The sequence below is a fragment of the Puma concolor genome, chromosome A3, assembly GCF_028749965.1.
Source record: "Puma concolor isolate L17-30 chromosome A3, mPumCon1.1.hap2, whole genome shotgun sequence".
Classification (NCBI taxonomy): Eukaryota; Metazoa; Chordata; class Mammalia; order Carnivora; family Felidae; genus Puma; species Puma concolor.
In genome coordinates, this window is record NC_141669.1 from 121,641,754 (window position 1) to 121,656,595 (window position 14,842).

A 14,842-nucleotide genomic window follows, 5' to 3' on the forward strand; every position below is an offset into this window, starting at 1 on the left:
AGGACTGGGGTAAGCAATATACCTGAAAAGAGCCTGGAGTGCTCAGTGGGGGGGGGGGGGGGGGGGGAAGGCTAGGATAGGAATGAGGAAATCTGGGTTCTACTCTATATTTTGATTCATATGCCACTAAGACAAATCCCTTCCCCTTTCTGAGAACGTCCAGTACAAATCTTAAATGCTTCCTCAGTCCCTCCATGGAGGCTCTTGTCTCCCATACTCTGCTGCCTCTGATGTGCTGATCAGTCACTTTCCTTGGAATGCTGAGCCCTCAACTTTGGCAAACCTGCACAGCTGCATGGCCAACCAGCCACATGCCAGGCTGTCTGCCTCTCCTCCACTTCTAGACTTAGAAGGAACACCATCCCACATGGTAGCCTCTGAAAAACTGAGCAACCACCAAAGAAGCCAGAAGACATGATCCAGAAGTCAGAGAATCAACAGTCCACGGAATGAATTTTGACTAACGGGAAAAAGAAGATGGCAGGGATTCACATAGATAAATTCCCTTCTCACTGCCTCCAAAGAACTACTCCATTTCTCCTATAGCCAATCCACAGAGGTCCTTCCTAGAATGACCTGGCCCATCATGAAGGAGTATCCAGCCTGGTGATAACTTCACTTCTCATTGCTTCATTGGGTTCTTTATTTATTTCCCTCTGTCCACATTCGTATTGTCCTGGGTCTGCACCTCCTAGGTAAGAGACATCAGACCTCAGTGTTCTCAAGAACACAGACTAAGCCTGAAGCTTTGCCTTCAAAATAAGAGAGATGGAACCTACTAACCATATAGTCACTTCTGGGTCTGAGATTCTGGAGTCCATATTATAACCATCAACAGAACATTGACCAAGAGTTTCCAAAGGGCGGACAACTCTTGCGCTGTCCACAATGAACTACTCACGTTATGATACCACTTCCTGCATTAGGAAATATTTCTATGAGGTTGCTAACATCACTCTCTTTTACATGGGAGGAAAGCTTAACTATTTGCCCAATGTCATGGAATAAAAAGGGAGAAGAGCCAATATTCAGACTTAATCTGATTCCCAAGCCTGTGCTCTTTGCCCTACTATCTACTGAAGCCACTTGATTATGTGAATCCCCCCCAAAATCTGGGGCAGGCAATTTGCCACCAGCAAAATTGCCAAGTGCAAGGGGCAAAGAGATACAAAACAGATAGGGACTCCCCACTGGCCGCCTTGCCCAGAAACGTGTTACCTTTCCCTCCCAACAATTCCGGCCCTCCCTGGGGCTCTTGATTCTTCACAGATGGCCCCCTGTCCTCCCCAAGTAAGTGGCATGGGTTTCTCTTCCGACCCTCAATACATTTGACATCTTAAGGAGGTTACTGAGATGAATTCTTTCATCTCACACAAGACAATTCTCCCACATACACTTCCACACAAGCACACAATTGACCTCGAGGTTTGTGAAGGTGAGCTCAGTCTCAGACCTAACAGTGACTAAAGCAGGAGCCAGGAGGCATTGAGGCCCCAGAGGTGTGGGCATCACAGCTTAGGTAGGAGCCCGCAAAGGGAATGCACTGGGACTCGTTGGGGTTGGGGATTGGAATTCACACGAAGTCACAGACTTCATCTTTTGAAATTCAGTCAAAGACCCAATTTCATCCTTGCATCTCCAGGAATTTGAATATCTTAGCTTCCCAGGACAGATGTTATGAACACTTCTCAGGAAGTATTGATTAACTGATTGATGGATTAAATGGTTGAATTCTGTTGTTTCTTATCCACCATGAGCACAAATTGCTTCTTCCTTGGAGACAAGGAAACATTGTTGCCCCTTTGAGGTCAGACAGCCCTGTGACTCCTAGTTTTGCTAGGTTATTAGCAAGTGACTTTACTCTCACTGAACTTTTCCCCTCACCTCATTAAGGAGGATCATGGGGCGCCTGGGTGGCTCAGTCAGTTAAACGTCTGACTTTGGCTCAGGTCATGATCTCATGCTTGGTTCATGAGTTGGAGCCCCGCATCTGGCTCTGTGCTGACAGCTCAGAGCCTGGAGCTTCAGATTCTGTGTGCCTCCCTCTTGCTCTCTGCCCCTCTCCCACTCACACTGTGTCTCTCTCAAAAATAAGTAAATGTAAAAAGAAGTTAAAAAAAAAAAAAAAGGAAGATTATTATCTCCATCTAAAGGCACATCGTAAATACTAGAAGGGTTCATGCATAAATGCTATCTGGCACACAGAGGGGCTCAATGTATGCTAGTTTCCTTTTCTTCTCCTGAATTACCTGAATTCCTTCTTTTTTTCTAAGTTTATTTATTTTGAGAGAGAGAGAGCTCGTGCAAGTGGGGGAGGCGCAGAGAGAGAGTGGGAGAAAACGAGAATCCCAAGCAGGCTTTGCCCCACCAGCGCCGGGCTCGAAGTCAAGAACCCCGAGATCATGACCTGAGCCGAAGTTGGACGCTTCACCCACTGAGCCACCCAGGCGTCCCTGAATTCCCTTCTTGATAGCACAGAGCCAAGGGCAGTGCCCATTTCTGACCAGAAGAAGCTGTACCATAGAGCCCTCAAGATCACAGGCTCTGAAAGCCAACTGTGTCCATGTGAATACCAGCCCTATCCCTCATAGCTGTGTGACCTTAGCTAAATTACTTTACCTCTCTGAACATGTGTTTCCACATCTAAAAGATGGGGAGAACCGTGCTTACTTTGAAGGGATTTTGTGAACATGTGTAGAGTTTAGAATAATATCTGGGCTTAGAACTATTTAGTCAGTGCAACTATTATGTCATGTGTATAAATCTCTACTTGAAATTTAAACTCCTCAAGCCAAGAAGCAGTCTCTTTCTCTCCAGCGTGCTCAAGCCTACGGTGTTTTCTGTCCTGCCTGACCCCCTAGGAATCGCCTGGGATTGGGCTGATGATGGTTTGCTCTCCCTGCCCTGTGCTCCCCAACACCCCATCCCCCCAGACCCCAGAGATCCTGGGGACTTTCAGAGCAGGCCCCAAGGACTGGAAGAGAGCCCCTGCACTGGAGCAAGTCCCCGAGGCCCCTCTGCAGAACCCCGGGTCTCAGGAGCATAGCAAGGCCCAAACGAACTTCCTCTGAAGCTGCTTCCAGCAACATCCACTACTCCCCTGCACGTCGGGCTGAGGTTCATGTGGAATTCATGAGATTTCTAGCTTGAGGATGGGGCCTGAAACCACCTCCCCGCCTCCTCAGTTTTTCTATGTGTTTCTGTTTGGGTAAATGGGTGCATGAGGGCACATTAAGGTTTATTAAGTAAGAGGCAGAAATGCTTGCAAATTTTACTGCCCCTCCTGGACCTATAAACAGTTGTCCCCAGTCCCTCTTTCCAAGGCAATAAAACCTGAAGGAGGTGAGCCCTGGGCCCTGGGGGTGAGGGTGGCTCTGCTCCCAGCCTGAGGCTGAAATCCAGGGTGAAGCCACATCAGCCTCCCCCTTTGCTCGATCCTCCATGGGAGGGCACTTAAGGGGGAGTCCACAGAGCCGAAGATGTCCAGAGAGCCTGAGTCCCGCCAGAATGTATGTAAAAGCTAGAGACAGAGCAATCTCAAGGAGGCTGGCGGTGGGGGGCAACATGGGGACCCAGGAGGAGCCTTCGAAGGCAAGAAGGTGATATAATGCAGGGGCCGAGACTGCCGGCGATGAGTCAGAGTGCCGGGTCCGATGCAAAGCTCTGCTACCCTCTAGGCAAGTGACGTGTCCTCTCTCGGCCCATTTCCTCCTCTGCCATGAAGATAATGGGCTATCTGGATGAATGCAGAAGACGATGGATGTAAATCAAGTAACGGTGTGCTGAGGATATAGTAAGCACTAAAGAAATCGTGACAAATCATTCCATAAAATGTGGGTTGAACATACATCCCAAAGGATTTGGAGCACGAAGCCACATATGGTTAATAAGAGTGGTCACAGAGCTCGCCCCTGTGTGTGGGCCTCGGTGGCAGGCCTTCCATCTTCCTGGAGAGCCCCGAGGAAGCCCTCAAGGATGCTGGCAGACATCGGCGGCGCTAAGAAGACAGGCCAACGGGACGTGGCAGCTGGGGGGGTCCGCCTGTCGCCGCACCGGCTCCCAGCACAGGTGGCCTTGACATTGTCCAGTGAGCACCATGAGCACAGAGTCAGCAGGGCCCCGGCCTAGGCTTTTCAGGGACATGGGGTGACCTGTAACCCAGTGACAGGCCAGACAGCCCATGGTGTGCCCCTCAGCCAGGAGGACCGTAAGGGGGCACACAGGGTCTAAAAACATAGCTGCATGAAGAGAAACTGGGACCCGTAGGTGAGGCATAACACCCCAGGTGAAGAGCCAGGGCCCTGGGCTGCCAGTCATTTCTCGTTTGCTCCTTCCAAGAAATTGGATTTCTCACTTCTCATCAGTGACATCTCCAGTCGCGGGGCCTGTGTACAGAAGCACCGTGCATTTCAGACACTCAGGGGACTCGGTAATAGATCACTGACCAGTGCACTCTTGTTGGGCAAGTTGTGTGGGGTGTGTCCTCTGCCTGGCTGAGAGCTGAAGCTAAAACCAGAACTCAAAAATCGTGTCAAAACGTGGCTAGTGAGCCCTGAAAGCAATGAAAACGCAGGTCAAACTAGATCTTTATTTTGAGCTTGAGACCATATGCCAAAGTCAAAATTAATTTTTGGAAGGGTCGAGCTTTAATGCAAATAATACCAACAATAAAAATTCTATACCAGTATTTTCTACCTAAAATTCTAGGGGCGCCCGGGTGGCTCAGTCGGTTAAGCATCTGACTTCAGCTCAGGTCATGATCTCGCGGTCCATGAGTTTGAGCCCCACATCGGGCTCTGTGCTGACAGCTCAGAACCTGGAGCCTGCTTTGGATTCTGTGCCTCCCTCTCTCTCTCTGCCCCTCCTCTGCTCGTACTCTGTCTCTTTCTCAGAAATAAACATTAAAAAAATTTTTTTTAATTCCAGAGCCCATTAACAAAAACCATGAAGTAAAAGAGAAAAACAGGAGGATGCTAGCAGAGAAAGTGCAAATGCACCAGAAACTGTTATTCAAGCGGGAAGAGCTAAATTTAAAACAGGGCATATAAGTTTAAACAAAGTAAAGAATATAAAAGCATTAAAACACTCAACAAAAAGCAAGAGACCAAGGAAAAAATAAGGACATGTAAATATAAATTCTAAGTCAAGATGATAGAAGAATGAATTTAACAATTATAATTGTACATATTGAGGTGAGTTTAGAATATATAAAAACAATAATGTATAGAATTGTTGAATCACTGGGACGCCTGGGTGGCTCAGTCAGTTAAGCATCCAACTCTTGATCTCAGGGCCGTGAGTTCAAGCCTTGTGCTGGGCTGCATGCTGGATGTGAAGCCTACTTTAAAAAAACATTGTTGGGGCACCTGGGTGGCTCAGTCGAATAAGCATCTGACTTCAGGTCAGATCATGATCTCATGGCTCATGGGTTTGAGCCCTGCATCAGGCTCTGTGCTGACAGCTCAGAGCCTGGAGCCTGCTTTGGATTCTGCGTCTCCCTCTCTCTCTGCTCCTCCCCCGCCGACACTAGGTCTCTCTCAAAAATAAATAAACATTAAAAAAAAATGTTTTTAATTGTTGAATCACTATATTATACCCTGAAGCTAATATAACACTGTATGTTAGCTATATCGGAATTAAAACTTAAAACTTAATTAAAAAAAATAAGAAAGCGATATAAAATATTTTCCAAGAGTCAGTGAAAAAAATAAATAAAATAAAATACATAAAAGCAAAGATTCTTTAATTTAATCAGAATCCAGAACTAAACAAAGAGGCATGAATTTCCTTTTTAGTGGATTATCAGCTTTAAATGAAATTTAAAAAGGAAACAATAGCCACAATGTTCCCGTCAGACTAACGGTTAACTGAACAAGAGAAGCCTGCTTTCTAATGTTAAATGGTCAACAACAAAGAGAAAAAAAAGAAGACACAAGGAATAATCATCAAAAAGTTAACAGTGTTCATCTCCCAGTGTTTTAATCACATGTGAGTTTTATTTTGTTATTTTGGTTTATATGCATTTTCTCTATTTTCTTTAATGTCCGTACAGAGAAAATAAGTTACAACTCCTTCCCTTTACTACTGTCCCCGTTCTCAAGCAAGCTGACACAGCTCACATGTCTCCTCTTCTGGGAGATTTCCCCTGACATTACAAATCCCACTCTTACTTGGACCAAGGATGTGCTAAGCCAGCTCCTGCTAGCTAGCAAGTGGGGTGTGTGCCCCTCTTCCAGACTGGAACCACCAACACCAGCTCTTCCCAGCATCTGTTGGTAGCTTGAAACCTGCTAAATGCTAGTATTTATACCACCCAAATCAACAAATGTTGCAAATTAAGGTCTCCCCTCCAAAGGGAGAGCCAGTGGTTAACCATTGATAGGCTGGTCACTGTTCATCTTCCCAGAAGTCTGTATGTGGCCCTCCATATGGCTCTTGTCATCCACCGGTTTGTCTCCACCATTAATTTGTGAACACTCAAGAGGCAAGACATTTCATCAGTGATCTCTAAACTATGCCACAGAATCTAGCACATCATTGGTGGAAAGAGGGAGAGGAAGAAGAAGGAAAGGAGGGAAAGAAGAAAAATGGAAAGCAGGAAGGGAGAGGGTGAAAGGAAGGAAGGATGACTGCGTTCTTTCTTCAAATGTAATGAAATTGGTTAATTTCTCCCTAAAATATCAACCGTAGTCATTCCTTAGAGCATGAAATTCTCCAACTAACTATCACCAAGAAAATCTGGGTTTCCTCCTTCCTGATTTCTAGGAAGAAAAAATGCTTTGAAAAGCTGCCATTAACCTCTGGATCTTCCAGCCAGACTGGGTCAGGAAGGTGGAATGCAGTTATTGTTGAAGAGACATCCCGTAATCCCAGTTAGGATGACAAACCCCAGTTTTGCTTAGCACGCTTTATGAGATGTAGCAACTCTGAGTCTGTTTCCTTATTCAGCACCTGGGAGCCATGAGAACTCTCCCTCCCTCTCGCCTTCCGCCATTTCACTGAGGACCAAGTACTGAGAAAGGACTTCACAAAAATAAAGTACTTGAGATATTTACCTATTCTGTTCCTACTCCCTTTCAAAATGTCCTGGAATATCTTCAAGAATTGTTCTGCCTTCATAGCCTATTAGGTAACTTTTGGGGAGTGATTGATCTAAGTAATATGTTCATTGTGTCAGTAGACCCTAATATGTCACCATTAGTGGAAACTCCCCTTCTCCAAGAATATGTAGATCCAGGCCAGAAGAAGCTCCAAAGCCAAGAAACTTGTTGAAGTTAAACAAAACAGAAGAGAAAACAGTAGCTAGCTCAACTGGTTTGGCCAGTTGCACAGATGCCTACTAGTTATATCCAACCAAGCTATGATTTCCATCCTCCTATTCAAGTTCCTTCAGGTTATATGTGAAGTGTGCGCATGGCTACTGCTGCTTACAGAAGGAAATGAAAACCACTAATTATTGAGTAGCCGCTGGATTCATTCATTCGTTCAATACATATTGATTGAATGGTATGGCAGGCTTGGGCCCAGGTCCCAAGGATACAGATGAATGAGACAAACTTTTGGTGTGCACGATCCATTGGAGGAATGGGCCCCAGAGAAGCAATTAAAAAGCAAATGAATAACATTAAAAAGATTGTTATAAGTCCTAGTAAGGAATGAAGCAAAGCCCTGTGGTGCATCGTAAAGGAGAGTGATGGATTCAGGAAGGAGAGGAGAGAGGATTGTATTCAGGAGGCAAGGAGAGCAAGGAGAAACCAGAAGCAAAAAGCCTGAAGATGGAACAGAACCGAGCCTGCTCAAAGAACATAAAGGAAGTCTGTGCGGCTGCCAGAGTGAGCATGACCAGAAGTGGGAGACGAAGAGAGAAGGCAGACAGACACCAAGCACACAGGACATGGTAAAGAATGTAGATTTTAATGTAAACAGGGAGCAATTGAGGCATGTGAAGCCATGGAGAGACATGAGCTGGCTTCAATAGAAGTTTTCCTCTGAGTTCTGTGTGCAAAGCAGACAGGGGACATGGAGATAAGAGCAGAGGGACTAGACAAACTAGATAAACTGTGTGGATTTCCTTTCATCAGATTGAAAAGGCACCTCTTAGTCCCAATCGGGCAGAATTTAATGCATGCTCACTAAATCCAACACAAAGTTTTCAACGTGGATCCATTTGCCCAAAGGAAACATTTAGTGTCTCCACACCTCTGTCATATTGCAGCTGTGAAATCTTGGACAAATTACATCACCTCTCAGAACCTCAGTGTCTTCATTTGTAGAAGCAAATTTAGCTGAATCTTCCAAAGTATCCAGTAAATGTTATACTCCTTGGTTTCTTGGAAAGGAAAATGACTCATATCTGCTGGAAATAGACCAGGTAGCTCCAGGCAGTTCCCTGGGCCGGGCCACAGCCAAGCTTGGGTGGAGCCTAAAAGGGGCCAGGGTGGAGACCCAGAAAGGCCTGGGTACCTGATGATGCAGTGCAAAGTTTCACGTCCCAGGCTGCAAACCTTCAGCTCAGGACTGTAGCTTGGGTAGGGCCTGCTAGTGATGGACACAGCAAGAGAACACCAGGAGGCCCCGAAAGAAATAATGCTGATGAATATTTAAATAACTGCAGTGTAGGGAAACATTTTTCGCTAAATTGAAAAGCAAAGTATAAAGGCAAATATTGGTAGAATTTCTTTTATGAAAAATCCAAGATTATCGTACGAATCAAAAATAAAATCATGAAAAAACCAATTAAAAATGGGCAACAGACATGAACAGGCATTTCACAGAAGACTCATGGTCGATCAACTTTGGCAAGATGTTAAAGAATATTGATGATCAGGAAATACAAACCAAGGCAACTATGACCTATAATTTTATATACATTCAATAGGCAAAGATCATAAGTTTACAATACCAAGTTTAAAGTTGATTTAGATCCACAGACTCTTTTACTTACTCTGGTAGAATGAAACATTATATTACCACTTCTGAAAATTATTGAATAGGGTCTTCTAATAACAAGTATTCGTATATTCTGTGGTCTAGCAATTCCACTCACAGATGTAATTAAACATGTATACCAGGACATACAGCCAAGAAAATTCAGAGCTACATTGTTCACAATAGTGAAAACCTAAAAACCACTTGAATATCCATCAGTGAGAGAGAGATTAGCAACGGCATATGGATTAGTAAATGGTAAACATGGTGTATTTTTACAATGGACTATCACACAGTAATCAGAATGAATGAGCATGATGACATGGCACGCAACCATATGGAAATATTTTAGCAAAATGGTATTAAATTTATAAAGTACTAAAAGAGGGCCACCTGGGTGGCTCAGTCAGTTGAGCATCTGACTCTTGATTTCAGCTCAGGTCATGATCTCACAGTTCATGGGATCAAGCCCCATGTCAGGCTCTGTGTTGACAGTGCAGAGTCTACTTGGGATTCTCTCTCTGTCTCTCTCTCTCTCTCAATAAATAAATAAACTTTAAAAATAAGATTACAAACAAGTCCTTTAGGCTCCTGGAAAAGTTCTATAACTTGGAATGAGAGGTAGATACATGGGTGTTTACATAAGTAAAAATTATTTCTTCCCCCAAATTTAATGAACTGCATACTTAATCCTTTGTATACTTTGTTGTACGTATATTACAAATCAATAGTAATTGTCCTAAAAAGGATTACATATCTTTTTATGAAATTACAAACCACAAAATTTTAAAAACTATTCTTTTAATACTACAACTCCACTTTTATTTAATTCAACTAAATAAAAAGAGATTCGGGATGATGATGATCTAAGATGAGAAGAGGCACGATGATGGACTAGCAGAAGACAGCCAAACATGCTCACACATAGCTTCTTGTTGGGTAACATACATACATTTTGAATGATGAGATTCAAACATAGGTCAGCCTGACATGAATTCATCATCCCTGATGAATGTCAGGGACCTATCACGTCCCTGGTCCAACAAGAATTCTGCTGCCAACCGTAGGAACTTAACATTTTATTCTGAGTTATCTGGAGTCTGAAATGTCTATCACTGCTCTACTACTGTGATGTTACTCACCCTATATGTTCACTTCCCACAAAGTGGGGTGGTAGATTTAAGAAAGCCGCAAATTTGCTTGACTGAGAGAATTCTGCAGCAATGAGATTCTGGGCTTCTGTGGTGTCCAAAGAAGGCTTTCGTCTTCCACCTGGACTTCTTGGAACACTCTTGGAACTCTGCCACCCTGTTCCGGAGAAGCCCAAAGAACCCCCTTGGAAAGGTCCACTTGAAGAGAACTGGGTCCTCCAGCTGACAATGCCTAGTGGAGCTCTAGCACCAACACTTAGCCTTGTGAATGAGCCATCATTGAAGTCAACCCTCCAGCCACAGTTGAACTGGCTCAACTGACAGTGTGGAGTGGAGGAGAGCTGACCCACCAACCATGCCCTAGTTGCTGATACATGAGATACATGCTGACAAATGTCGTTTTAAGCCACTAAGTTTGGTGTCGTTTGCTATGCGGCAAGAGGCGCCTAAAATGGTCGATATTCTTTCTTAAGCGATGAAGGGAGGAAAGAAGGGATACAAGGAGAGAGGCATCAGGGGAAAGTATTTGCTCCTTCATTCCATGGAGAAAATTGCAAAAATGAGTAAAATTCTCTTAGTGAGTAAAGGCACCCTGACTCCTGGGCTTCTGTGATCCCACTGGGCAAGAGAGGGGTGCAGTTTTGGCTCTACACCAAAGAGCAGTTCGGGCTGCCCCTTAGCTGCTTTTTCGTCCTCAGCAAGATCAGAATGGTAAAATGATGGAAGTTCTTGGCGCAATCCTATGCTTGTCCAAGCAACTGCAAGGGCAACGTCTACGGCAGAGCGGCAGAAGTTTTATTTATGCACTTTCTTGTGTATCTATCGGACCTGTCAAAGACATCTTCAAACTTGTCATTTTAACCCCATGGCATTTTTCGTCCATTTTGGAATTTCAATCACCATGTCACTGAGTGGTGAAGGTGATGTAGGGGCAGCCAAGCTCCTTTGAGCAGCACAAATCCCATGGCCTCTGCCTCCAGGTAAGCTCATCCCTAGGGACCCGCTGCCAAAAGCATTCAACCAAAGGAAGCTGGACCCTGGCCAGGAAGTGACATTCCTGTGCAAGATGCTCATCTGAATGGTGGCTTCCTTCTTCTCCCTGAATTGTGATTTAAGCCCCACAAAAGAGACACTCTTTTTCAGGGTCTCTAACTTTTGGAGTAGCAAATGGAATCAAAGCGTCCATCTGGTCCGGACACCTGACACAAGGCTGAGAAATAAATAAATGTTCCAAGGCACCTGAAATGTCAGTCATTTGCCTGTTTATTCTCAGATCCATTCCGCATACTTCCTTCCAGCTCTATGTCATAAAGGGCCGAATCCTGCAAATTGCATTCCCCAAATCCCTCCACGCTGGCTTCCGATTAGGGTTGACTAATCCTCATCAGAGGTACTCGAAGGAGATCGGAAGGGAGGAGGAGGGGAGAAGCCAGGGTATTTCTCCCCATCGGCCTTTCTTTCGGGCCAGTGACTGGAACTCTTCCATGGCTCCCATTGGTGCGGGATGGTCCTGGCTCCCAGGTTCCTGTGCCCTGTTAAGCCCACCTCCTCCCTTTACATGTGTACACTATTTCTAAGCTATCGGTGTCTTATTCCAGATGCTCTGGCATGAACAATCATGTGTCCACCACCACTTCCTTGACTTCTTCTATCCAGATTGGACCTTTCAAATTCCCACATCTTGAAGTTGCTGAGATATTTTACAGCGCAAGGAAGACCCTCACCATTCTCCTCTTTTTCAACCTCGTACGATCACCCGTCAGTGAGTCCAGCTCTTCTGCTGACCCCTCATCGATCTGCATTGGACCCGATTGGACCTGAATTCTTCCAGGCAGTGTTATTCAGTTCTTGAAGTGTTCCATTTTAGGGGGCAAGTTTCCTTCTGTGGGTAAGCGATGCCAGGTCAATTTACACAAGTCCCTGAAGGTTTTGGACGGTGCTGCATCTGTATTTCTGTCACAATCACCCTGTCATTATCAGAAATCGAGTCTTTGAGACGGGAAAGCCTAGCAGGTAAGTCCTGGCCCCATCCATTCTTCTCTCTTTTATCCATGTAACCGTCCACCCACCCATCTATCCTTCCATCCAACCACCATGCAATCCCTCATTGATTCAAGTGAGTTTATGGATTAAGTATAGAGATTTTGGAATCTGAAAAAAAAATGAGACTCAAAATACAACCTCACCACTTTTTTTTTTTAATTTTTTTTTGACATTTTTTAATTTATTTTTGGGACAGAGAGAGACAGAGCATGAACAGGGGAGGGGCAGAGAGAGAGAGGGAGACACAGAATCGGAAGCAGGCTCCAGGCTCTGAGCCATCAGCCCAGAGCCCGACGCGGGGCTCGAACTCACGGACCGCGAGATCGTGACCTGAGCTGAAGTTGGATGCTTAACCGACTGAGCCACCCAGGCGCCCCACTCACCACTTTTTAAAAATATGTTATTTGACAAATTATTTGCTTTTCTTAACCTTAGTTCATTTTCTATAAAATAAGAGTACAAATATCTACATCATAGAATTCTTGTAAGGATTAAAAATTATGATGTATAATGTGTCTATAATTAATAAAAGATAGTCATTCTGTCATTCTAATAAACAGCTACTCACTGGATGTCCCGTGCAAACGTGGCTCCGTGATGGATAGTGAACTAGAAGATTTTCTCAGGTTGATCTGGGGCCATTTAGACAGTCAAATATCAGAAAGAAAGAAATCATTTATCCATGCCGAGTCTGTTTTCCACCGTGTATGATGATGGTTGCTAATGACTACTGTTGGTAGCTGTTGTGAGAAGTAAGTCAGGCAGGCCCTATGAAGTACCTAGCAGACGACCCAGAATATAGGTAGCACTAAATAAATTTGTGTTAATTCGAAAAGGAATAGGAGGAGGGGAAGGAAGAAGGAAGAGGAGAAAGAAAAGAAGAAAATCAAAATGATGATGCTGTTCCCGGGAGCAAATCTTAGATGCTTTTCCTGGAAGTGAGTCCAGATAAACCCTTTACAAAGCCTTGGAAATTCACATGAAGCAGTCTGTCCAGCTCCTGTGGTGTGAACAATGCCAAAGGCACATGGAAAGCAGAATTCATGATGACAGACCTGGCCTGATTTCCATGGAGAACAAAGTCATACAAGGTGGAACAAGTTACTGATGGGCCAGTAAGGGATGCCAACCCTTTGTATGATGAGTGCCAAGACTAGCCCTCTGTGAGCATGAGCCTCTCCATGAAAAGACAAGGATACCACAGGCCTAGACCCGACTTACTGTAACACAGCAGGGCTGGATTAGATAATGTCTACAAAGTACTTTGGACTCCTTGGAGAATGGCCATCTATAAATAGCAGGTGGTGGTATTATTATTAATCAGGTAACTTCAGCTTCTCATTGAAGCTAATTGCTACTGAGGCCGATGGGACATTTACTTGGGTGTAGCCTAAGAATCAAGCTTTCCAGCAGCAATCCATGATTTATTCATCATTAGATTAGTGGCCAAGAAAGAAATGCATCTCATAAAGAGCAGTGGTATTTATTGTCTAAGGAAGCCCCAAAAGGGAAAAAAAATCATACTCTGTTTTTCTGGACATAAAGACTTGTGTTCCAGGCCAATCTCCACCTCTGATTGGGTACATGAATGAGGTGACTTACTTCACTTTTCTGAGCCTCAGTTTCTTTGTCTGTAAAAGAGAAATAATAGCTCTTATCTCAGGTAGGGGTGTGAAGATGAAATGAGTGAATATTTCATCCCAACCCTACCGTCAGGCATGGGATCACCGTAGTAGCTTGTAAGATCCGTGTCAAATGCCTGGAGCTTATTATCTGTCACCATAAACTTCTAAGCTGTCTTGTCTACACCACACTTTGCCTTATCAAGTCTGGGCTTATGTAACCAAGGAAATGTGCCCAGTTTTCGGGCCAAAGAAAGAGTAGAGGGCTATCTCAACAGAAATCAAAGAGTAGACATGCTTTGTGCTCCTATGCCTTACTCCTCTTTGAATAAGTTTCAATAACCTTGCCCCCCCCCCCCCCCCCCGTTATGACTGCAATCCATAAGGAATGCCTTTTTTGCGGCCTGAAGTCTAGGCAATAGCTGCCTTCTCCATTCACTCCTTGCTTGCCGGTAATTGGAGGAGAAATTACCTTATATGCTTGGCCTGACCAATGAATGAGAGGCAAAAACCACAGTGAGAGGCTGCCTTCTAGGTCTGCAGAAACCATAAAGCTGTTTACGGTCAACACTGCCCCATTCTCTGTAAGGAACCGAGGATCGCTACATCATTGCATTATTGTAGCGCAATCCCTGAAGCTCAGCAGAGCATAACTAACAAAAAGAAGGAGAGAGGGAGGAGGTGGGGGAAGGAGGAATAGGGTGGGGACAGGTGGAGAAGGAGAAAGAAAGGAAAGGAAAAGGAAAATAAGGGAAAACAAACAAACGAAACAGAAGCCCACTGCATCCATAGTTTTCTATTGCTAGTATAATAAATAATTTCAAACTTAGTGATCTAAAACCACACAAACTGAACATCTTACAGTTCTATAGGTTAGAAGTCTGACACTGCTCTCGCTGGGCTCCAGTCAAGGTGTCCGTGGGGTCGTGTTCCATTCTGGAGGCTCTACAGGAGACTCCATTCCTTTCTCTTTTCCAGCTTCCAGAGTTCACTCGCCTTCTTTGTCTCATGGAACACTTCTTTTATCTTTAAAACCAGCAATGTCACTCTTCTCTGACACCGCTTCCATTGTCACATCCCTCTCTGACCACAGCCAGG